This window comes from Callithrix jacchus, chromosome 17, assembly GCF_049354715.1.
Source record: "Callithrix jacchus isolate 240 chromosome 17, calJac240_pri, whole genome shotgun sequence".
In the NCBI taxonomy this organism is placed as follows: Eukaryota; Metazoa; Chordata; class Mammalia; order Primates; family Cebidae; genus Callithrix; species Callithrix jacchus.
In genome coordinates, this window is record NC_133518.1 from 38793780 (window position 1) to 38819530 (window position 25751).

Genomic DNA, 25751 nt, shown 5'->3' on the forward strand with positions numbered 1-25751 from the left:
GAAGGGAGCATAATATGGTACGACTACATTATTAAAACTCTGGCAATTTCTTACAAAACCAAGCATACATTAATTTTTGATACAGTAATTCAACTCCTAAGTATTCACTCAAGAGAAATGAAAACACATGTCTACAAAACCACTTGCAGAAGAAATGTTTACAGCCATTTTATTCATAATGGCAAAAGCCTACAAATAGTTTATTTTCCTATCAACAGGACAATGGATTTTTAAAACTGCAGTATAACATTCAATGGAACACTTCAGAGCAGTATAAGTTCTACAGTGTTTCACAGCCTTCATAAGAATCATCATTCCCAGTGCAAAGGGCAGTGAAATTGAACCAGTTAACATCTGTTTCACATGCGAAGCTTGCACGATAATTTTAAAAAAATTGTCAATATCCCAAATAATATATGAATAGAGGAGTTTTCTTGTTTTGATTAGGTTCATTTAATTTAGCATCCATAAATTTATAACCCATATGTCTCTTGAATGACTGTCCAAAGGTATTTCTTCTAAGCAAAATAGTCATCTTTGCTATTGTGCAGATGTTGAGAACATTACTAAGGCAGCACTGCTTTCTTGGTTTTTATGCAAGAACAAAAGTATGCTAAAATCAATGTGTTTACAACTGCACAACTTCCTGGTCTAATAGGTCCTGTTTACATACATTATCAATGTAACCTATGCATAGAGTCGTCTGGAATGTATTTTTGCTATCACATGAATAAATGTTGTAAATTATGACTTCATGACTATATATTTATCAGATTTATGTGACCATTCTAGATCCCCAGTGTTAACCTTAGATGTTCGAAATCATCTGTGCAGACCTTAACTTCCTGTTAATCCATATACTACCAATAAACTTATTTGAATTGCATTCATACTTTTTTTACTTGTCACAAAGAAAATGGTGTTTTTCTTTCTTCCCATCACTAAGACAACCAAATCACTGGTGCACTGGTTGCTTCCAACCTTCCAAACGACATTGCCTAAAAGTTATCCCCTTGTTTTCCTTTATCTCTATTCTCTCTGCAGGGCAGAGTGTTACTCAAATATGGCTTTAAGTAACGTTAACTTAATCTGGGAACTTCTACAAAAGGCAGATCCACGGGCCCTACTCTAGATCTACTGGATCAGAAACTCTGGAAATGGGATCTAGCAATCTGTAATTTAAATTGTCACTGAACTGTAAGAAACACTATAATTTAATGCAGTGATTCTCAAACTTAGCTGCATATTGGAGCAGCTTTAAAAAACTAGTGGGAACCTTAAGAAGCTATTGATGTTTTATTGTAGATTACAGGTATATGGAGGTTATCTATAATGTATTTCAACTATTCTGTATATTTGGGGAAAAAATCAGTATATTGGTCTCACTAGTTACCATTCACACATTTATTTCATTATCAAGTTGAGCACAATTTTCAAAGTAAATTTGATCAGAGAGAACACATGATATTTTTTCTTAAGATTTCCCATTTTTTCTTTTTTTCATTTTTTCAAACTTTTTCCCAAATTTTTAATATTTTCTCACTGAAGTATATTTGTTGGCATTATAATTTGCTTAGCTCTGTTTGTTATACAATGGTGGTTATTACATATGAAACGCAAAGTTGGGAAGAGATGTGTGTAACTGACTTTTGTGAGCCTGTGTAAACTGACTACAGCACATCCCTGTTCTGACCTCATAAAACAGGTTGGGAATCATGATTTATTCTCTGAAAGAATTGGTGGAAGACTGGTATTACTGTTTTCTCTTCAAATTTTCTTTAGCATTCATGGGGTTCGATTGATGGGTTTCAACACTGGTGTTATTGCTCTTGAAAATCGTATATCTTCAACTAAAAAGAAAATCTTCTTTTTCTGTGAAGAGGACCCCAATCACATTGTCTTTCAATAGATACTCTTATTTAAAATGTGACATATTCCAGAAAAAAATAAAATCTAACTAAAAAAAAAGAAAAAGAAAATCAAGAGGCAAAAAGAACCTCATGATTCTATTACCTGACAAGAACATTTGTAGTTGGTTAGATAATTAGCAGCAGTTTTGTCAAATGCTATTGAAGAAGGATTTACGCTAATAGTGGTTTACTTAATCTTCTACTAAAATGTTAATTTAATCAGTGGCTTGCTTTCTGTTTAGCTAAAACATTAGCTAAATTGCATTGGGAAAATAAAACTCAGAGGCAGAAACTAATTGGAAACATTGGTTTTAGGTAATGAAGCACTTAGGCATCTATTTTGGAGATTCATTAAGTTTTAGTTTTAGGAAGCTTCATGTAACTCGTCTCTCATTTTGAAGATAAATTCTGAGAAGGGTCAAAGTATCCTTTTAAGATATTAGAATTCAGATTTGTTCCATGTCCTGTGGCTTGCTATGAGTCATGCTCAAGCCTAATGAAGAGCATTCTAGACAGCTCAGAAAGACCCAGTGGGGTGTCTTCTTTTGGAGAACTCCAGAAAACATCACCCTGGATGGAGAGCACTTCAGCAAGTGAGCATGCTCATTCCAGGGTTGTCCAGGAACAATTTTGCTAGTTGCTTACATATGTTTTTATCACACTGATTAAAACATGGAGACTAAAGAGTTGTCCAGATCTTTTCCAGAAACAGGACTGGCTACATAATTCACTGAGCCCAGGACAAACTAAAAATGCTGGGCCCCTTTTAAAAAAATTAGTATCTTCAAGATGAAGATGTAACACATTAAGCCACATACAATTGTACAACTCCTAGGCCCACAAACCCAGCCCTGCCCAGAAGGTAATGTTACTTTAAATACTGAAGTGAGCTAAATCTCTCCTGTTCTTTCTAGTACAGGATATCACAGGCATTAGAATATAGCAAATTCAGGTCAGAATCCTAGCTCTATCACATATCAGCTATTGGATTTGGGACAAGTTGGTTTTTGTTTCATGACTGAAATGTGGTCATGCAAATTGAACTGTCATTCACATGCCAATATCACGCATAAACTGTACCTGCAAGTTTTATTCTTATGAATTTGCAAATAATGTTATGTATTATAAAATAAGAATATATGAAAATTTGTGGCTTTAAAATGTTGCTATTTGTTTTAGAGTAGTAATTACAGATGGCCCTTTATATCCATGGGTTCCTCGTCTGTGGATTTAACCAATCATGGATCAAAAATAATCAGAAAAATTAAAATGGATGGTTGAGTTTGTACTGAACATACAGACATTTTTTTGGTCATGATTCCCTAAATGATACAGTAATACAGCTATTTACATGGCACTTAAATTGTATAAGAATCATAAATAATCTAGAGATGATTTAAAGTACACGGGAGGATGTGCATAGATTACATCCAAGCATGAATATTGTTTTGTTACAACATTGAAGAGTAAAAAAAATCAGTTATTGGCCAGGACCACTGTCTGTGTTGAATTTGCACATTCTCTCTATGTGTGGATTTTCTCCAGGTACTCTGATTTCCTCTTACATTCCAAAGATGTGCATGTTAGTTTAACTGGCATGTCTAAATGGTCCCAGTCTGAGTGAGTGTGTGTGTGTGTGTGCCTCATTTCTCCCAGCAATGGAATGATGTCAGCCTGGCCCTGAGCTGTTGGGATAGGCTCCAGCTACCCAGGATCCTAAACTGGAATAATTGGATAAATATTTATCTGATTTTTTTTGAGTCTTTCTTAAATGTATGTATAGCTTACATTTATTTCACTGTTGAATATTTAGAAGTGTTTTGGTCTTTAGTTAGAAGTTTGGTGATGTTTTTGTGACCAGAATATCAATTAGCCTATGATTAAACTGATTTTGATCTACATTGTTTCACTTAAAGTTGCAGTTTCCAAGAACTTATCAATGATGGTGAGAACTTATTTAGCTACACCTTTTTTATATAAGGGATTTGAGCATCTGTAGATTTTGATACCTGCAGGGATTCTGGTACCAATCACCCATAAATACAAAGGGACAACTGTTTACTAATTAAAACAGTCTTTTGGAGTTTTTGTCTTGCCCCTTGGCTATCAATTTTACCTCATTCCCAGTTGTGAGCTACTAATCAAAAGTATGATTCATGATTAAAAATATTTTTAGATGTTTTTAATATTTAAATAAAAGTTATATAGTTAGGATTAAGACCATAATATGATATATTATATATGCTGTATATTGTATTCTTCATTATAATCATTCAAAATTACTTTTTGATACTCATGGGTAGATTCATTTAAATTAATAATTTTAAAGATTCATTCATTTATATTTAGTCTTTCAGTCTTTTAAGAAAAGCAGGAGTGCTAGTTTTTGACTGTGAAGCTGTCCCTCTGGGTGGCTTGACAACTTTCTTCATTGTCTTCCAATGCTTAAGTACTGGCTTTTTAAAGTACATCATTAAGAAAACTGGCCCCAAAACTGAAAGTGTCTATTTCCTTGAATGAGATCATTGTTATGCTTCTTCCATTAAAGAAGAAAAAAAAAAAAAAGCAGTGAGGGGCAGAGTATCTCTGCCAGGACCCAGCTCCATCGTTCAAGCACATCTCTCTAGCATATTACAAAAACAAAAGACCCTCATTTCTGCTGACCCTCTGCCTATGAGTTTCTACCTGTGTTACGTGGTGCTTGCTGCTGTGTGCTCCTGGTCTTTGCAAGAGAAATCTTAGTAAGTCATTGTGGAATAACTGAGGCAGAAATTATAGCTTTTTTTTTCTTTTTGAGACTGAGTTTCGCTCTGTCACCCAGGCTGGAGTACAGTGGCATGATCTCGGCTCACTGCAACCTCTGCCTCCCAAGGTTCAAGTGATTCTCCTGCCTCAGCCTCCTGAGTAGCTGGGACTACAGGCACGTGCTACCACCCCCGGCTAATTTTTTGTATTTTTATTAGAGACAGGGTTTCACCGTATTAGCCAGGATGGTCTTTATCTCCTGACCTCTTGATCCGCCAGCCTTGGCCTCCCAAAGTTCTGGGATTACAGGCATGAGTCACCGTACCCGGCCAATCAAAGCTTTTTTAAAAAAGTGTGGCAAGAATAGTTAACATAGTATCTACCTTCTAAACAAATGTGTAAGTATATAATACAGTATTGTTAAACATAAGCACAATTTTGTACAGCAAATCTAACATCCATCTTTCAAAATTGAAATGTTATGCCCATTGAATAGCAACTCCCTATTTCCCCCTTCATCTAGTTCCTTGCAACCATTCTGATCTCTGCTGACTATTTTAGATACCTTCTATAAGTAGAATCAGGTCATATTTGCCCTTCTGTCACTGGCTTATATCACTTAGCAAAATGTTCTCAAGGAATTCTTAATTTTATTTACCAGAGGGAAATATAAAGATAATGAAGGGAAATTACCAAGGTCACAAATCTAGTGATCAGCATTGACTGTCATTTGACTTTCCTATTCCAAGATAAATAATCAGTGATTCAGTCCTCTTGAGGGTGGAGAGGAAGCTAACATATTACTTACAGAGCCTCTCACAAGCATTTTTTATTTTATTGACACATTTAACTTCATAACAAACCTCTAGGACAGTTACTAATATTACCTGCTTTTTACTGTGGAAGAAACCGCAGCAAAAGGAAGTTTGTCAACTTCCTGGGAGTCATCTCCCCGTTACTGAGTTGCAAAGCTCAAGTTCAAATCCAGATGGCCTGAAGCCAGAGTCCATTTTCTTACCCTCTAGCTGTATTGAAACTCACATATTGGCTCAGGAACCCTTTCTTAGTGCTAAAAATGCTACCCAAACATAGCCATTCTGGGTCAAATAACCAGTTTACCCTGAGGCAAGGGAAGAGAAGAGTCTCTCCCCTGGGAGTCAGGTTGCTGTATAGGGCATCCTCAGGCAGGCAGAGCTGAGGCTGTGGCCCAAGTCACTGGTTAGGACAGGAAAAGGCCAAAGACAAAAGAAATGCAGAGAGCTGATGGGTTAAATCAACAATCTTAAATCTATCAGATGACACTTGATAATTTTTTTTTTAATGCCACCAATTAGGCATTCAAAATCATGAAAGACATCACACTTTTGTGCAGAACTGCTCTAAATATTGCAGGAGGACTAATATCTCTGTATGTTGTTCTTTCAATGGTAACAATATCTGTATCAAAGTGGCACCTACAAATGCACCCTCACACACATTCTCCCATTCCAATATGAATTCTATGACTTTTCCTTCATCTTCAAGAGAGAGACTGAGTTCATCCATGTGTCTATAGCTTCATCAAGACTGAGTCCAAAGAAGCAAAAATTGGAAAAAAAATGTTTGAATGACTTCCTTATAGGAAAACAATCATCTGGCTAGAGTGGCAATATCCATGGGTAGATTCTTAGAAAACAAGTAAGGCAGGAGAACTTCCAGAGGTGAGCAAAATGAAAGTTCTGCTGAACAATTCTAAGTCAGAGTCTTTAAAAGGCTGTCATTAATTAGAGACAAGAGACAAATGCCAAGTCTCCAGGGCAAAAGCAAGCATTAAATGAAAACTAAAGGATCAAAAGTCCGGAAACAGATGGTGATGGAATTTAAGAGTTAGCAGGCCAAGAACGTAAGAGTTCGGATGGTCTGGGATTACAGCCAGACTATTGTGTGTCTTGGGCCAGTTATTATTGCTCAATGGTAAAGTTGCACAATTCTGTGAACATAAAAACCACTGAATTGACAGTGTGAGAAGGTGAACTTTATACTATATAAATTATATATCAATTAAGCCATTTTTTAAAGGATATGGTTAGTTGCGATAAATGATAAATCAAGAAGACAGAATATGACAGTAATCTGTGAACCTAGTAGTCTCAAGAACTTTAGACTCAAAATCTTTGTGAATATACAGAACTGAGAGAAGCTGAAATAGCAACTCTCAGCCATGGCTATTAGCCATCAAAAGTTGTGAGATTAAGATATCATAGATTTAAGAAAGTGAGGGATTAAATTATAGTTTTCTTGATCTGAAAAACACCCTCTGGTATGTGAATGTAAATCTATTTTCTATTCTGAGGTATTCAGAGTTACCAGCCAGGAATACAAAAGTCAGTTTCAAAGTATTATATTTTATGAACTTACTAATATAGGATTCATATAAAATATTTTCTTTTTCTTTAAATCTTTTTTTTTTTTTTTTTTAAGAGATAAGTTCTCTATCTGTCTCTCAGGCCAGGCCAGAGTCCAGCGGTAACAGTCATAGCTTCATAGCTCGCTAAAACCTCAAACTCCTGGGCAAGCAAGCCTCCTGTCTCAGCCTCCAAAGAAACTCGGACTACAACATGTTTCAGCCTGCCTGGCTAATTTTTAACTCTTTTTTAAACTAGAGATGGGGTCTCCCTACATTGCATAGGCCAGTCTCAAACTCCTGGCCTCATGTAATACTTCTGCCTCAGATTCCCAAAGCACTGAGATTACAGGTATTAGCCACCATGCCAGGCCTTTCTTTAAATCTTTATTGAAAAGTGTTCTTGTTTTATATTTATTTTTATATGTATGTGTATTGCAGTTGACAATACATCTTTTTTTTTTTTTTAACCAATAGGAAGCTCAGTTACATCTTGATTTATCCAACCATCTGAATTAATCAATTAAGGCTTGGCTTATGTCTAGCATAACAAAATAAACACTGAAATGTAAAATAAACATCTAATGGATATTATTAGATATGTCTGGCTCATGGTTAATTTAGGGGTAGATGTAGTAACATTTATCATATTTGTTCTTATATCCAAGAACAATTATAATCTTGTTGAAAACCCCCTTAGTGTAAAGGGTAGGAATGTATAAACATAGTTAAATAAAACATTAGTTTTACCTTCCTCTTCGGATGTGTACAATCATAATGGGAAAAAAAATTATACCAAATGCCATTGAAAGATTTAATTTAAGAAATATGTGCTCAGTGATTGTTAGTTTTCAGGAGGTATTTAAAAATTTTAATTCATTAAATTTTAATATAATTAAAACAAGGTGAAATTTAGAAAAATGGAACAAACAGTATGTCCTTTGTGACAATGTGCTACTTTTTGTTTAATTAACACTCACTAAGTGACTCTTCCAGAATTCTAGTAAAAGATACAATGCATTTGTAGATCCAAGACAGGTATTGAGGCTGGGCATGATTGTTCATGCCTATAATCCCAGCACTTTGAGAGGCTCAGGTGGGACAATCACTGAGGCCAGGAGTTCAAGACCAGCCTGGGCAACAGAGTGAGACCCTATCTTTATTTAAAAAAAGAAAAAGTTATATATTGAATTCAACCACTAAATCTTAGCCAATATGCTAAGAACTGGGGTTTTATAAGTACCAACACAGACATAGTCTTTACTATAGTTCATAGGGAAGACAAACACATACATACACCCACAAAGCTGATTGTACCATACATGTGAGAATGATGATAGAGAGAGCCACTGGTGAACTTATAGAAAGATTATTTTATACAATGGGATGACGGAAAGAGAGTGTATTTATTAGTCCGTTTTCACACTGCTGATAAAGACATACCCCAAACTGGGAAATTTACAAAAGAAAGGATTTAATTGAACTCACAGTTCCACATAGTTGGGAATACCTCACAATCATGGTGGAAGGCAAGGAGTAACAAGTCACATCTTACGTGGATGGTGGCAGGCAAAAAAAGAGAGCATGCTTGTGCAGAGGTACTCCACCTCATAAAGCCATTAGATCTCATAAGACTATTCACTATTAAAAAGACAGCATGGGAAAGACATGCCCCCGATTCAATTACCTCCCACTAGGTCCCTCCCACAACACCTGAGAATTCAAGAGAGATTTGGGTGGGGATACAGCCAAACCATAACAGATAGCAAAAAAGAAAAGGTTAGAAAGGCTTTGGGAGTAAGGCCTAAGTTAAATCTTACATAGGAGTTACACAAGTAAAGGGCAGAAATAGGGACTACAAGTAGAAAGGGATTCCAGAAGGAGGAGATGACATGAGCAAAGAAAGAGATATGACAGATAGCATGGGGTATGGGGCATTTGCTAGCAACTGGGTTTTGATGAACATAGTGTTAGGAAGTGATGACAGAGAAGGTGAAAGACAGGCAGAGGGGCCACATATACATTCCAAGAGATTGGGCTTTATCCTGTATGTGCCAATGAGACACCAAACGATTTAATTAGGGTACTAAACTGGTTAGAATTGTATTTTAATTATATCATCATAACTGTCTATAAGATGAAGACACTTTAAATAACTTAGTGGTATTAAGAAGATAAAAGAGAAAAATAATTTGAGAAATACTTGAGAGACAAATCTATACATATGTAACAATTGATTAGAAGTGGTTAGTAAAGTTTAGAGAAGTTTTGGGGGAAAATCCTGTTTCTAGCTAAGTGGATTACAGTGCCGCCAATCAAGACAAAGAACATACATGAATATATCTGGGATAAAATCAGTCTGTTCTTGAAACTATCGAATTTAGAATGTCATGTGGTAACCAGAGGGAAATGTCCAGTAGCTAGCTGGATTTGTGAGTCTGTAGCTGAGGACAGACATGTATGTGGTAACGAGAGTTTGGGGATTTTTAATACGTGGTTAATCACTGAAAACATTTAAAAAGATGAGATTATCCAGTAGAGGTTTGCCAAGTAAAGCATCCTGGAGAACATGAACATTTAAGGATTGTGTAGAAAAGATGTCATGAAAGAGGCAAATACTTCCAAAAGTCTGAGAACCAGAAGGATATGATGTCAGGGAACAGAGAGCCAGGGAGAGTACAACAAAGTCTGAATTGTTTCCACTGAATTTGGAAATTCAAAGGTCACTGGAGAACTATGTCAGAATCATTTCCATGGACACGTAAGAGAGCAAGCCAGATTGTAAGTAGCTGAGAAATGAACAGGAGATTAAATACAACAATAATCTTGGTCGGGAAGAAGAGAAGAAATAAGATGAAATATTGAGTGTAGGGAGAAGTAGATATAATAGATGAATTATTTTTGATGGGAGAGATAAGCCTTTGGCTAAGAGGACGAAAACAGAAAAGCAAAAAAAAAAAAAAAAAAAAGGAACAAGTTGAAGTTAGAGGAGGTAGTAGACATTTCATAGGAATAGAAGTGACAGAAGGACTGCCAGGACAATAGAGAAGGGACCTAAGAGGAAGCAGATACTTTCTTGTGCATTCTTGTGCATGTTCTCAGTCCACAAATGCAACATCTGTCTGGCCCAAAGGTTGGCACAATATGCTGCTACAGGGTGGTTAATTGAAGTGGAATCAACTAGACCAGATTGTCAAGTCCACCTTTCACATACTGCCAGAATGGGCTTATATGTTTTGTATTTGACAAATACAATCTTGAAATTAACAATGAACTGAACTTTCTCTCATGATCTACATTCAAGGAAATGTTTAAGTGTCTGTGTTTTCACCTGACAGACCAACTCCCTCCTTTCTGTGCTGTTTGAATTTTCACAAATAATTTCACAATCAGGAAATATATTGCGTTTTTTTGTTTTGTTTTGAGACAGAGTCTTACTCCTCTGTCGCCCAATCTGGAGTGCAGTGGCACGATCTTAGCTCACTACAACCTCCATCTCCCAGGCTCAGTGGATTATCCTGCTTCAGCTTCCCCAGCAGCTGGATTGCAGACACATGCCACCATGCCTAGCTAATTTTTTGGAATTTTTAGGAGAGAGAGTTTCACCGTGTTGCCCAGACTGGCCTCAAATTCTTGCCATCAAGTGATCTGCCCTCCTTGCCCTCCCAAAGTGCTAAGATTACAAGTGTAAGCCAGCATCCCCAGCTAGGAAAAATATTAAGTATTTTTCACTGTGACCATAACAAGGTCAATGGGCTAGGGAAGTCAAAGGAAAACAGCTGACTAAATTCAATGAGTGGGAAATGAATGGGGTCTTTTTTTTGTTTTTTTGTTGTTTTTGTAGCATTAGTCCAGAAATGATTACTCTCAGAAGGTAATATATATTTAATCAGAAAAAAGATTTACAAACATTGAAAACAAACTAATTTTATATATTCATGAGAAGTAACAGACTTTTTTTTAAATGCTCTATAATTTTGCATTGTTTATTTTTTAGGGACCGTAGACCAACCCATTTCTACTAGTCCTATTTCTCTAAGATTTTACATTCATCATAGTATATTTATGAAAGGAAGAAATACTACGAAGGTCAGACAAGAAAAAGTAAAATATAAATTAGCAAAACTTTTTTTTCACTCCTTAAATAGCTATTCATTACACAAATGTTTGTATTAAGAATATAGGTGTGTGGTACAAATCCATAATTAATATTTAGGAAGAGGTTTCAAAACAACATAGCTTGTTCTATTTGTGATATTCTTCCATACCATTAATATTACATATTTACTTCCTATAAATATCCATTATTCTTATATGGAGCTATGTACTAGATGTGAAATAGAGGTAATAGGAGGAAATATCCTAATCATAGCAACATGGATTGGCAAAACTTTTGATAATTTTTATATACGTGTGAGTATAGAGCACTGAGTTGCTGCCAAATACAGTTTTAAAGCTAATGCACATGATTTGAAAAATTATTTTTTGTATTGAGTCATTGTAAAATAATATTTAGTGACCCTGTTACTGTGAACTATATGCAAAATTACACTTCCAGTATTTTTTTAGCCATTCCTGGGCATTTATTTTCCCCCATTTATTTGAAGATCATTTTAGTCATTTTTTTTTAAAGTTACGGGTTTTGCAGATTAAAGTAATATGTTAATTACTATGTATTGATTTTTTTAAATCTTGAGTAGTCTCATCTAAAAGCATTGCCTACATTTCCTAGATTTTATAATATTCATTGAAATTTTAGTCTCCTTCATGAAGGCCTAATACATTTCTTACTAAATATATTTTTAAATCCTAAAGTTGTCTCCATTGTGCATAGATTTTTTTTTATTATTTTCCATGACTATTAGAGATAATGTTGTTTGGCAGGAGCAGAAAGTAAATTTAATAAATACATTCATAAAATATGCATTTTAAATGAGAAAATTGCATACTGTTTGAGAAAGAGGATACAATAATTGCAAAGATCCTGAGATAGGAGGGTAGTCTTGAAGTTTAAGAAACAGAAAGACGCAAAAGAGCATAACAGAAAGAGCATAAAGAGAATAACAGTGGAATAGGAGATGAGGTCAGAGATACCAGATCATGTAAGTCATTGTGAGGACTTTGGCTTCTACTTTGAAAAGACTGATGATAGAATTAAAGCAAGCAAGCAAGCAAGCTGTTCATTTCAGAGATACCTGAAGAAAACTCATCATGATGCTGTCAAATAATCAAATATTCCTGTTCACTTATGCTCTGTAGGAAGGATCCGTGCATGCTTCAGTTTCTTCTTGGCTTCAGTATGTGAATCCTGGCTTTCAGGATCTCATCCAGTCTGAGTCCATGGTTCTGCATCAGTTGCTCACACCATAGACACCACAGAACGCAGTGCCTCACTTGCACACAGATACCTGTGGACATTCACATCCACTTTACTTAGGACTAGCAGACACATAGGAGTTAGTGATGAAAGGCAGGGTGACCTTGCAGTCACCACCTTTCTAAAGCCTCCTGCTACAGAAACTTAAACTACACACACACACACACACACACACACACACACACACACACACAAAGTATAGAAGTATAGACATATATACATACACCTTGATTTAATTCCACAGTACTCTTCATTTCCACCTTCTCATATCTCAAAGAAAACAATAAAATAAGATCACCAATTGAAAGAAAGATATTTCTGTATTCCAACAGGTAACATTTATGACAAGTATTTATTTCATTTTTTTCAATGAACTTTGTGTTACAGATCATATTGTTCAATAAACAACAGTTTAATGTAGACAACTGGCAAAATAGCAATCCCAAAAGTCTTGGCTGGGTACGACGCTATAGTTGGACTCTTCATAAAGTTATCTTTGATTGTGGATTCACACTTGCTTGAAACAAGAAGCATATATATAATTTTAAAAATCAACAATTAATATTTTTCCAGCACCTAATATTTACTATGTATTGTGCTAAACTCTCCATACATATGGTTATCTCAATCTTCAAAACAACTGAGTGTAGTAAGCATTACTGATATTTTACTATTACAGAAGAGGACATATACAGGGGCACACACATGTCAAGGGACACAGCTGGTCTTGTCGGACTCCAAATCCTGGGGACCTAACATCTACTCTCTGTTTACAGAACCACACAAAAGAGTGAAATTATCCAAGCTAAAGAGTATAAAGCCTTTGAAAAGATAGAAAGCTGTGCTACAAAATCTCCAGTTCCAGTTGACCTGTTGAGCAGTTCAAGGTGTGCTTTAGTAAGCCTCATATGGGCTTCAACAGAGAGGGTTGTGCAGGAATAGCTGTCTATTCTAACCTGATGGTGCAGGTCAAAAATGACAATTTTCGTTCCAGGTCACTCTGTCCCTTAAAGAGGTGGCTTCTAAACTGAGGCCATTAACTGCAACTTCTGCCTTCTGGTCTGTCTCCTGAACACCAAAGTGTACTTTGATATAATGAAATGTGTTATACTAATTTCAACTATTCATATAAAAGAGGGAGAAAGAGAATAAATATACTGTATCCAACCTCTCAAATGTAAAATATCATGATTGATATAATTTATCTAAACCATCATAACCATTTGCGGAAAAGCTCTTTTCATGATTACGGTATTGGGTATGATCTCTTGCACTAAAAACTGAATCCCTTCTCCGGTTAAACTGCTGAAGGCTGGGTAAGAATCCTGCAGTCTGGAGCCTTCTGTACAACATACTTCACAGAAGCCCTTTGTGTCTGATAGAGGTAGACTTTTAAAGCTTCTGAAGAGTTCTAATTGTTAGAAAGTGATATATTAGATGGAAACTGTTGCCCTCACCTAAAAATGACATTCCTTGTTCTTAGCTCTGACACTTTGAGATACAAAGTAACTTCTGAATAGTTCTTTAGGTACATGACAAGTGACCCACTCATCTCCTTCCTGAATCTTCTTTTTTTCTGGGCCAAATATATCCATATCCTTCTTTTCAGCTGTTCTTCAAATGAAGCCATATCCACATGTCTCTTGCTAGAATGGCCATTCTTTAAGACATTTTAACTTTTTACAACTTCATTTAAGATAAGGCCCAGGAACTAAATGATACTCTAGACACATTCTTAACATTGCAAAATATAGTAAAAAGATGTGACCTTCTTTTCTTGGACACTAGACATTTACTAACATAGATTAAGTTGGCATCAATTTGTTTCACAGCCACATGAGATGGCTGAATCATACTGCGCATGGAGCTAATGAACTCATTTTAAATTTTTTTGTTTATGTTTATTTTGCATGAACATCAGCAGTTTCCTATTTAAAATGGTGGTGTTCTTTTTAATGGACATCACATGATGTAGTAAAAAGGGCATTGCACTTAAAGTCAGAATGTGTAGGTTAACTTTCTACAACAACATTAATGAATTCATTCAACAACATTTGACAAACTCATGAACTTACTATTTAACCCTTCACAATTTATGTTTACACATCTTGACTTGATAAAATTTTTTTTTTTTTTTGTATTTTTAGTAGAGATGGGGTTTCACCATGTTGACCAGGATGGTCTCAATCTCATGATCTACCCGCCTTGGCCTCCCAAAGTGCTGGGATTACAGGCTTGAGCCACCGCGCCCGGCCGATAAAATTTCTTTACTCATCTTGGCCTTAATAAACATTAAAGATAAGTATGTCAAAAGGAGTTTGTAAAGACCAGTTTGTGATCATTAATTATTGTTTTTTAATGAACCTAAATGAAAATGTTTTCATTAATTCCTCTTAATAACATGTAAGATTTACCGAATTATTTCTGTGCCAAGAGACTTGCTAAGAAATATAATTAGAAATTTAAGATATACCAAATCAGTATGTGTGTGTATATACCAGATGGTTGGACTATATGGAAAAGTAATTGCAATGGTTAATACCGAGTGTCAACTTGATTGAATTGAAGGATGCAAAGTATTGATCCTGGGTGTGTCTGTAAGGGTGTTGCCAAAGGAGATTAACATTTGAGTCACTGGGCTGGGAAAGGCAAACTATCCCTTAATTTGGATGGGCACCATCTAATCAACTGCCATCAAATATAAAGCATGCAGAAAAACGTGAAAAAGCTAGACTGGCTTAGACTCCCAGCCTAACATCTTTCTCTTGTGCTGTATGCTTTCTGCCATCAAACACTGGACTCCAGGTTCTTCAATTTTGGGCCTTGACAGGCTATCCTTGCTCCCCAGCTTGCAGACGGCCCTTGTTGAACCTTGTGATCATGTGAGTTAATACTTAATAAATTCCCCTTTATATATATATATATATATATATATATATATATATATATATATATATATATATTCTTATTCATCAGGAAGTAAAGCTAATCTGCTGGGACCTAACTACTGCTACTGCTACTACTACGTCTACTAGGCTAGGCCACACTGAAGCCAAGGTGAGCACTTTTCCAATGTTCTCAGGAAGCTGCAGCTGTGACAGAAATACTTGTTTATTGCTCTGACCTAACAAGAATGTAAGTTCTAGGAGGGCAGAAACCCTGTCTTATTTTCCACTGAATCTCCAGCACCAGTATAGAACACAGCTCAAAATACTCAGTAAATCAGAATGGAGAGGTCATGGAAGGATTCCCAAAGTGGGTAATATTTAAAATTAGTCTGGGAGAATGAATGGAATGCAACCAGATGGAGAAATGAGGATAAGGCAGTGGCAAAATATTTATGTATGAGGGTAGTATTGAAAACGATGGACAGTTTGCTTTGTATTGTTTACTGGCAAAGCCGCCAGCCATTAGTTCAGGTGCTAGAAAGAGCCTTTTTCTCATTCTACTCCTCTACCTCCACCCACAACAGCAGCCTGCTCTCATTTCTCAACACATTTGTGTACTTTTTGTTAAATTTAGAGACTGACTCTTGGGTAACTAATGTTGGTGCTTAATGAACCACAAATACAGTATTACTCATAATACTATGAATAATTAATATGCCAATAAAACTAATGCAGTTAGGTCTCATTAGTAGAGACCTATTGACATCTTATTGTATTATCTAAACGTCAGATCAAATATTAGAAGGCAATGAATAAACCTAAGGAAGGTAATCTTAATGTAAGGGATCTGCAATCATGACAAATAGAAACAGCAAAAGGAAATAAGGATGTTTGGTCTTAGGAAGAAAATACTTAAGAAAAAGTTAATAGCTATTTACAGCAATTTACAGGGTTATTATATTAAGTAAGAAAAATATTCTCTTTCGGTACAAAGAATACATGTAGGTTTAGTTTAATAATAAAAGATTTCTAACAGTTTGGTATGTCTGACAATAAATTGCTTTTAAAAATTACATGAATTTGTGAGAATTTGAGTTCCAGTGATGATAAGTTAGCTTGGATTGCAATAATCTTTCCCTAGATAACAATAATAAACTCTGGGAAAAACATAAAATAAAAACTATTTGAAGACACTGGAGAACAATCAAAAGCTGACAGAAACTGTAAAGGATCTGACTGGTAATATTGTTTGGATATTTGTCCCCTCTAAATCTGATGTTGAAATGTGATTCCCAATGTTGAAAGTAAGGCTTGGTGGGTGGTGATTAGATCATGCAGTTGGGTCCCACCTCCACATGAATGGTTTAGCACCATTTCCTTGATACGTGTGTACAGTCAGTTACTTCACATGAGATTTGGTTGTTTAAGAGTATGGGACTTCCCCCTTCTCTCTCTTGTTCCCTCATTCATCATGTGATGTGTCTGCCCCTGCTTTGGCTTTTGCCATGAGTAAAAATTCTAAAGGCCTCACCAGAAGCCAAGCAGATGCAGGCACTATATTTCCTGTACAGCCTGCAGAACTATGAGCCAATTAAAACACTTTTCTTTATAATTTAGCCAGCCTCAGATATGTCTTTGTAGCAACAGAAAAATGTGTTGATGTAGACTAGTGGTTCCAGGAGTGTAGTGTTGTTATAAAGATACCTGAAAATGTGGAAATGGCTTTGGAACTGGGTAATGGGAAGAGACTGGAAGAGTTTAGAGGGTACAGAAGAAGACAGAAAGATGAGGAAAATTTTGGAACTTCTTAAATGGTGAAATGGTTATGATCAAAATGCTGATAGAAATATGGATAGTGAAGTCCAGACTGAGGAGGTCTCAGATGGAAATGAGGAATTTATTGGAAACAGGAGTGAAGATAGCCCCTCTTATACCCTTGCAAAGAACTTAGCTGCAGTGTGTTCATGACTTAGGGTTCTGTGGAAGTTTGAACTCAAGAGTGACGACCTAGGATAACTGGTGGAAAAAATTTATAAGCAGCAAAGCATTCAAGATGTGGTCTGGCTGCTTTAACTGTTTACCATCAGTTATTGTAGCAAATAAATGACTTAAAGTTGGAACTTAAATAAAAAAGGGAAGCAAAGTATAAAAGTCTGGAAAATTCAGAACCTGGCCATGTGGCTGAAAAGGGAAAGACATTTTCAGGAGAGAAATATAAGCAGGTTGCAGAGCAGCAACTTGCTAGAGAGATAAGCATGACTAAAAGGGAACCAGGTGCTAATATCAAAGGCAGTGAGAAAAAGATCTAGAAAGCATTTGAGAAATCTCTAAGGTAGACCCTACCATCAAAGGTCCAGAGGCCTAGGCAGAAAGAATGGTTTAGTGGGGCAGGTCCATGGCCCTGATGCCCTACACAGCCTCTGGACAGTGTTCCCCAAATCCTGGCCTTTCCAGCTGCCTGGAATTTGAAGGGCCTCTGGCATAGCTCGAGCCACTGCTTTGAAGGGCATAAGCCATAAGTCTTGGCAGCTTCCATGTGGTGTTAAGTATGCAGGCCCACAGCATGCAAGTTTGAAGAAGACTTGGCAGCTTTCCCCTCGATTTCAGAGGATGTATAAGAAAGCTTGGCTGCTCTGGCAGAAGTCTGCTACAGGTGCAGAGCCTCCCTGATCATCTCTACTAGGGCAACACAGAGGGGAAATGTGGGGGCTCAGAGTCTCCACCAGGGTACTACCTAATGGAACTATGGGGAGGGAGCTGCCAGCCTGCAGATCCCAGAATGGTAGAGCCACTGGCAGCTTGCAAACTCATCCTGGAACCAAAACAGGCAACCAACTCCAGTCCGTAAGAGTAGCCATGTGAGCTATACCCTGCAATGCCAAGGAGATGGAGCTGCCCAAGGTATTGGGAGCCCACTACTTCCATCAGTGTGCCTGGATATGGGACATGGAGTCAAATGAGATTTTGGAGATTTGAGATTCAATGACTGCTCTACTGGGATTCAGACTTGTGTGGGGCCTATTGCCCCTTTCTTTTGGCCAATTTCTTCCTTTTGGAATGGGAATGTTTACCCAATGCCTGTGCCACCACTGTATCTTGTATGCAAATAACTTGTTTTCGATCTCACTGGCTCATAAGTGGAAAGAAACTTGTCTTCAATGGAAGCTTTAAACTTGTTCCTTGGAATTTGGGACTTTTGAGTAACACTAGAATAAGTTATGACTTTGGGGAACTACTGTGAAGGGAATATTGTATTTTAAAATGTGAAAAGGACATAATTTTTGAGGGTCCAGGAGTAGAATAAAATGGTTTGGATGTTTATCCCCTCAAAATCTCCGGTTGAAATGTGATTCCCAATATTAGAGGTGGGGCCTGGTGGGAGGTGATTACATGATGGGGGTGGCTCCCCAATAAATGGTTTAGCACCATCCCCTTGATGATAACTGAGTTTCTGCTCAGTTAGTTCACGTGAAATCTGAAAGAGTTTGCAAGAGTCTGGGACCTTCCCCTTCCCTCTCTTGCTGTCTCTCTCTCCCCATGTGACATGCCTACTCCTGCATTGCCTTCTGCCATAAGTAAGAGCTCCCTGAGCCCTCCCCAGAAGCAGAGCATATTTAGGTGCCATGCTTTCTGTACAGGCTGCAGAACTGTGAGCCAACTAAATCACTTTTCTTTAGAAATTACCCAGCTTCAGGTATTTTTTTGTGGTGATGCTAGACACTTTCCCTGTGGGTACTCCCAGTTCTCAGGTGTAACGTAGCTAGAACTCAAGTAGAATGCATTAGAATTATTGAGTTGTGATATTGGTGTAGAGATTTCAGACTACCAGGGTGGTTATAAATTAAGAGTAATCTCAGAAAGCAGGAGACACAGATAATAACATTAATACCTGTCAATTAAAAACCCTCAAATCCTTGACTGACAATGGAACTGTACATCTACTGGGGACACTCCAGTGATACCAGCAGAAGGCAGCAGCTGAAAGGACTGGACAAAGATTTAAGTTGCTGCATACAGCAAATGAAATACTGTTTGGAATCTGAGTAACATCAAGGATAGAGGAGGCTAGTAAAATCTTCAGGCATTCAGTAGTTCTGCCTTAAAGTGTAAGCCGATGGTTCCAGATGTCAAAGGTGATCAGCCCTCAAATGCCTGCCAGAAAATGATTTCTCTGTAGAGGAAGAAAGCATAACTCAGAAAAATTATTTGCAATGTCCTGTATATAATTTAAAAATATCCACTGTAAGTAAAAGAAAATCATGACTTATCATCATGACAAGGTGAAACACATGTTGGTATAAAGTAGTAAAACAGTATGTTAGGCTGTCCTTGCACTGCTGCAAGGAATACTTGAGACTAGGTAATTTATAAAGAAAAGAGGTTTAATTGGCTCATGGTTCTACAGGCTGTACAGGAAGCATAGTGATAGCATCTGCTTCTGGTAAGGCACCAAAAAACTTACAATCATGGCAGAAGGCAAAGGGGGAGCAGATGTGCCCTGGATTATTATGTGGCAAGAGCTGGAGTGAGAGAGAGGGGAGGGGACACATTCTTTTAAATAACCAGGTCTTATAGGAACTAACAGAGCATGAACACACTCATCACCAAGGCAGTGGCATTAAGCCATTCACAGGGGCTTCTTCCTCATAATCCAAACACCTCCCAACATGCTACCTTTACATTTCAACATGAGATTTGGCAGGGACACATATCCAGACCTTATCAAACAGTTACTATAACTTAAAAAGTTAAGATAATGATGGTCTTAGTGAATGAACAGATGTGAAATCTCATCAAAGACAGAGAAACTGCCCAAATGAACCAAATAGAAATACTACCATTGAAAACTGTTAATTTTGTAATGGACTTAACAGCAAATTGAAATAAGGGTCAGCATATTTTTGAGAGAGATCCATAAAAATTATTAAACTTAATGAGCAAAAAAATCAAAAAAATGTAAAGTATTGGTGAGCTGTGAGTCCATATCATATGGTCCAACATACAATTAATTGAACTGAATTTCCAGAATTAAAAGAGAGAGAAAAGGCGACAGTGCAGTAATTTAAAGAAATAATGACTTAAAGTTTTTCAAATTTGTTGAATAATACCTACCTATGTATCTTTGAAGCCCAGAGAACCACAGTAGGATAAATACAGAAAGAGCCATGCATCATAGACTAACTGCAGAAAACCAATGATTAAAAAGTTATTCTTAAAACCGTTAATATGAATACTATCAGATGAAAATGGAGGTCGAAATTTTTGGGGAATAAAATAAAAAATCTGTACACCCTGAATTCTGTAACCAGTAAAAATACCACTAAAACATTCATACAAAATAAAAACATTTTTAGATTTAAAAAACCTACAAAGAATTTGTAGCTGATCTGTACTACAAGAAATACTAAAGTGGTTGGGTATAGTGGCTCACACCTGTAATCCTAGCACTTTAATAGGTCAAGGTGGGCAGATGGCTTGAATCCAGGAGTTTGAGACCAGTCTGGTTAACATAGCCAAATCCCATGTCTACCAAAAAAATACATAAAATTAGCTGGGCATAGTGGTGTGTACCTGTAATCTCAGCTACTTGGGAAGCTGAAGCAGAAGAATCACCTGAGCCCAGGAGGCCAAGGCTGCAGTTAGTAGAGGTTGTGCCACTGTACTCTAGTCTGGGCAACCAGAGTGAGACCCTGTCACAAAAATAACAAGAAATACTAATGGAAAGTCTCTAGCCTGAAGGTAACTGGTAATAGGTGAAACTAAGATCTATAAGAAAAAAAGAGCACAGGAAATTGTGTATATGTGGAAATATATAAAAGCTATTTTTTTCTTCTTTTAATTTTTATAAAAGACAACTCACTAGTTAAGCAAAACTTAAAACATTTTGTTGTGTAGACTATAATTAATGTGTATCTGAAATCTGACAGCATTTGTACATAGAATTGAGGAACTGTAGGGGCTGGGCGCTGTGGCTCATGCTTGTAATCCTAGCACTTTGGGAGGCTGAGGTGGGTGGATCACCTGAGGTCAGAGTTCAAGAATTGAGGAACTGTAGTTATAAATTTCTTAACTTTATGTGAAGTGGTACATTATTAATTCTAAGTATACTGTGGTAACATAAGAACAACCAGTGAAAAGGAAATAACACAAAGAAATACAGGTTAGAGCAATAGAGCAACTACAATGGGATTAGTATAAAAAGTAGTGAATTTGTCATCCCTGGAAATGTTCAAGTTGGAAAGTAATCACATCAGGGAATTTCAGAAAGACAGGAGATTGAGTTCTTCTTCTTCCCCTCAAAAGTTGTGATTTTTGGGTATATGACATACCTGATTTTATTTTAATCCCTCAAATTCTCAAAGTGTTGGGAACCAGCCCAACCCCATACATGGGTGCCCTTAGTCCTGGCAGTGACGAGGGACTGAGAAAAGGAAATAAAGGCAGAGACACAAAAGTAGAAGTTACAGCATGGGTCCAGGGGACCAAGGCAAGTGTGGGAACTGCACTGGCCCTGAGCTCTGGGCTGGAAGCACTTTTATTATGTGCATAATCCCACTGATCTTATGGGCGTGAAAGGGGAAGGTGAAGACGTCGGTAAGATAGCCAGGTTTGGGGGAGCACTTGAGATCCTTCTAAGACATGCTAAACTAGTGAGCATTTTACAGCCCTCGAGATCCTTCTAAGACATTGTTATCAGGGTGCAGCTGCATTAGAAGTATAGCGAATGAGGAGCCACCAGGTCTGACCACACCCGGTACATCAGGGGCTTTTATCTCCCGAGCATTGCGGACATAGAGCAATTAAAATCACTCCATATTCTGAGAACCAGGCAGAGCCTGAGGTGTTCTGTGATCTCTGCCCTGGCAAGGCTTTTCTCCTCCTTGCCAGCTCCCATCTGCAAAGACCCTCCCAGATCTTGTAAGCAGAAATCTTTGTGAGCCTCCCTTCTCAGAGATCTTTGCATAAACTCTCTTTAGGAGGCCCTCTTGCAGTCTCCGTGTTGAGAAGGGGCCGGAGCAGTACTGCCTGCTCTGCAACCACCCCGAGTGTTCCCAGGTGTTACTGCGCCTTAGGCCTCCTGTTGCCACTTAATTTCTAATTAACTGCACCAATAATATAGTTTAGTTCAGTGTATAAACGTCAGTGTACTGTGAGCCAAGCAAGCTTATAATTATTTAGCTAGAATTAGCATAGGTCTCCCCCTGGCCATCTTGACCCACACAAAGCAGTATGTTTCACAAGACATGTTTTGCTATTAAAACTTTTGGCATCTTTCATGTGGCCTCTGTGATGTTTACATTCATAAGCTCAATTACTTGGCCTCTTTCATAAATTTAAAACAAAGGTAACACATCATTATAATTTACTGTAGTTTCACCACCAGTTTCTTTGTTTTATGCTTTCAATAAAACACTATGTCTGCATTTGAAAAATATTCTGTGTAATTATTACTGAGAAGAACAGTATGAATTTTTAAATCTATTCTCACAGGAATATTAACAAATAACACACATATAAAGGAAAACGGAAAATTCTGGAACTCCACTCCCACATCACTTCCCCTATCCAACCTTCTCCCACAATGAGGTTCTGCCAAGTACTCCTCAGAGCTTAATCAAACTTACCTCTGTCCAGTTCTGATTCTTTATAAGGTCAGAGGACCTTCAGGTTCTCCAACTTCCTGTCAGTGTACTGTGCTTCTCCCTAAGCATCACCACAGAACTGAATCCCATTGGTTTGAAGAAATATTTGTGCCTGAAAGAAGTAATTAACAAATGCCATTTTTCTCCCAACGTCAGAAAGGATGGGCAATCTGCTCCCCCTCCCCTCTTTCTTGGCGTCTCTCCCTCCTTCCCTCCAAGATCAAATTGGCCTCCCCCAGCCCTGTAGAAAAGAAAACAGAATTCCCGGCCCCGCGCCCAGGTGTTTCCAGCCAGTACTGCATTGCCAAGCCGAGGACCTGGGGGTGGGCTCCAATGCAAATCAAAAAGGCTCTTGAGAAAGAGAGGTTTCTTCTGTCTTTCTCTAGGCACAGTAATCTATCAGCAAAGCTCCTTTTTCCCAGGCCCTGCAACCTAACCCTCTGATTGGAAGTGACTGTGGGGTGGCTTTTTTCTTTCACCTCGTCAGAGCAGTGATAATTTGGTTTCTCCATTTCTCCCTCCCACTAGGCTTTTGGGTTTCAGCGGACTTCACTGTGCCCCACCCCTTCCAGGAAGAAGCACTCGCGGACTGGCAGCTCTCTCAGCGCGGGGCGGGGGGGCCGCGCGAGGGGAAGGAGGGTCCAGGCGAGCCTGACCCGCCCCTGACTCCGCGCCTCGCCGCCCTCCTGCGCGCGCTGACTGTTTCTAAGTTGAAAAATCCTCTTCCGTCTCCTTTCCCTGCCTCCGCTCCTTTCCCTTTCCTCTCTGCAAATATTACTAGCCCCCGCGTCTGGCGTCGCCGGTGCCCAGCAGTCTGCGGGGCAGGCGGTGAGTGGGGCCGGAGAGGCGGGCGCAGAGCAGAACGGGGTGGCGTGGGCGCCTGGCTGTAGGGCCGAGAGTGTCGTGAGGGGAGGCCCGAAGCCGCGGTGGCTGCGGGGAGGCGCGGGGGTCGCGCGGCGTCCTGCGCCGGCAGTTCCCGGACATGGCCCTAGTCCCGCAATCTCAGGTGGTTGCAGAAGTTTTGTGGTGTCAGGCGCGCGTCTGCGGTGGAGACGCAGCGGGTTTGGGCGCGAGCTGTTTGCAGCCCAGGGATAGGGATCTGGCCGCACTTCATGGGCGCCTCCCTCGCGTTTTGCTCGGGCGTGACAGGTCGCCTTGTTGGGCTTCTCTTGGGTCTCTAACTGGCGTTTCTATGGAGCGGCTCTCAGGGACTCAGGCCTGGCCACTCGCAGGTAAAAATGCTTTATGGTAACTTCTTTAAGTGCTCGGCGACTGGAGGCGGTGACCGGAGAGAACCCTCTCTCACATTGTAAATTTTGGCAAACTGGGGCGATTTGGGGCTGTGCTTGATTTGTTTCTAAAAATAAAACGTTCATAAAGACTTAAAATTTTCTCGTTTTGTGGCCTTGTTTATCTTCCCTTAGGATCTACAATTTAGTTTTTAATTTTGTATTGCATTTAAAATGGAGCCACCAAAATAGGTACAGATGGAGGTATAATGCACCAAACTTGATACTGCTTAAAGGGGAGTAGATTTCATAATTTAGATTGCATTCTCCTGTAATAGTCATAGAAGACAACTTCCGTCTATCTGCTCTTATGGTTAACTGTGAAATACTAGTAACCTTGCCATTATTAAATTTGAAAAACACAGGAATGCTAATCATTACGCTCTGTGACATGGTTTTGAATCCTATGGGCGAGTGACAACAGGTAGGGGAACATATTATCACTTTATGCACGATGTGATTATATACCTTAATGTCCATAGGAAGCATTGAAATTTAATGGGAACCGTAAGTGAATTTATCAGTGTCCAATTGCATCATACTTAATTTGTAGGAATCAAATGATGTTTATACATAAACTAGATAATACAGTAGAACAAAGTAAAATTCAGTTTGGCATGAAATAACACACAATTGAGAAGTTATTTTTAAGAAGATATGAAAGGTATGCATGAGAATCCAATAAAATATATAACATTTTTCTAGGTAAAGATATCATTTCTCTAAAACAACGTATAATAGAATCCTAACTGAATAATTCTGTGACTGTTTTTAACTGTACTGTTTAGCTCATGTGGAAGAACAAACATTATATATTAATATGTATAATATGTTGCAAATATAAAAATATTATTTTATAAAATATAATTTTGACATATATATATATATATATATATATACACACACACACACACACACATATATAGTGGAGACTTCTTCATATAAGAAAAGGTGTTACAAAACTGTGTTGATTAAAAGACAATGGAATAGTCCTACCACCAGATGTGCAAATGAAACTGAAGGGACATTTAAGAATAAAAGGAAAGCTGGCATTTGATAAGCATACATTTTAAATCAGTGGGTGGGGAAGAAGAAATAACATTTAATTGAGTGTGCTTGGACAAACAGGAATTTATTTGGGAAAGCTAATAATAAAACTGAAACTTTTCCTCACTGTTAATAGACAAATGTAGTATAGATGGCTTACTAGTTTAAATCTAAATATGCAGCCTAAAAAGGAAAAACCTGAATAGATAACTGTGTACATTGCATGTGGGAAAAGCATTTCTAATCATAATACAAAAACCTAGACTCATTTAGGGACATGATTTTTATTAACATTTGCATCCCCCAAAAAGGATACAAACCGGGGACATTGTTATTAGACAAAAAAAAGAGGTAACTCAAGCAAAAGAAATGCAAATATTAAGCAGAGTGAAGACTCTTAGCCACACTAATTATCCAAAGAAACATAAAGACATCAATTTTTGCATTAATTTTACAAATGTTGAAAGTC

At 37.8% G+C, this 25751-nt stretch overlaps 1 protein-coding gene and 1 long non-coding RNA gene across 17 annotated transcripts in view; one reads left to right on the forward strand and one right to left on the reverse strand.

Moving 5' to 3' along the window:
- The window catches only part of LOC144579908 (uncharacterized), a 44122-nt gene extending 20585 nt beyond the window's left edge, over positions 1–23537 (reverse strand). For 3 of the 4 annotated variants that reach the window (XR_013528580.1, XR_013528581.1, XR_013528578.1), the window contains exons 1-2: positions 23426–23537; positions 22929–23058 (exon numbers count right to left, since the gene is read on the reverse strand). This is a non-coding gene — a long non-coding RNA (uncharacterized LOC144579908). Of the gene's footprint in view, positions 1–12233; positions 12933–20415; positions 20485–22928; positions 23059–23425 lie in introns of all 4 variants that reach the window. The other variant, XR_013528579.1, reaches the window with a different exon arrangement.
- A 67-nt stretch (positions 23538–23604) lies between these two features.
- The window catches only part of PLSCR4 (phospholipid scramblase 4), a 64640-nt gene continuing 62493 nt past the window's right edge, over positions 23605–25751 (forward strand). For all 13 annotated transcript variants that reach the window (XR_013528570.1, XR_013528571.1, XR_013528572.1 and 10 more), the window contains exon 1: positions 23605–23774. The gene's annotated coding sequence lies outside the window, so the exon portion shown is untranslated. The remainder of the gene's footprint in view (positions 23775–25751) is intronic.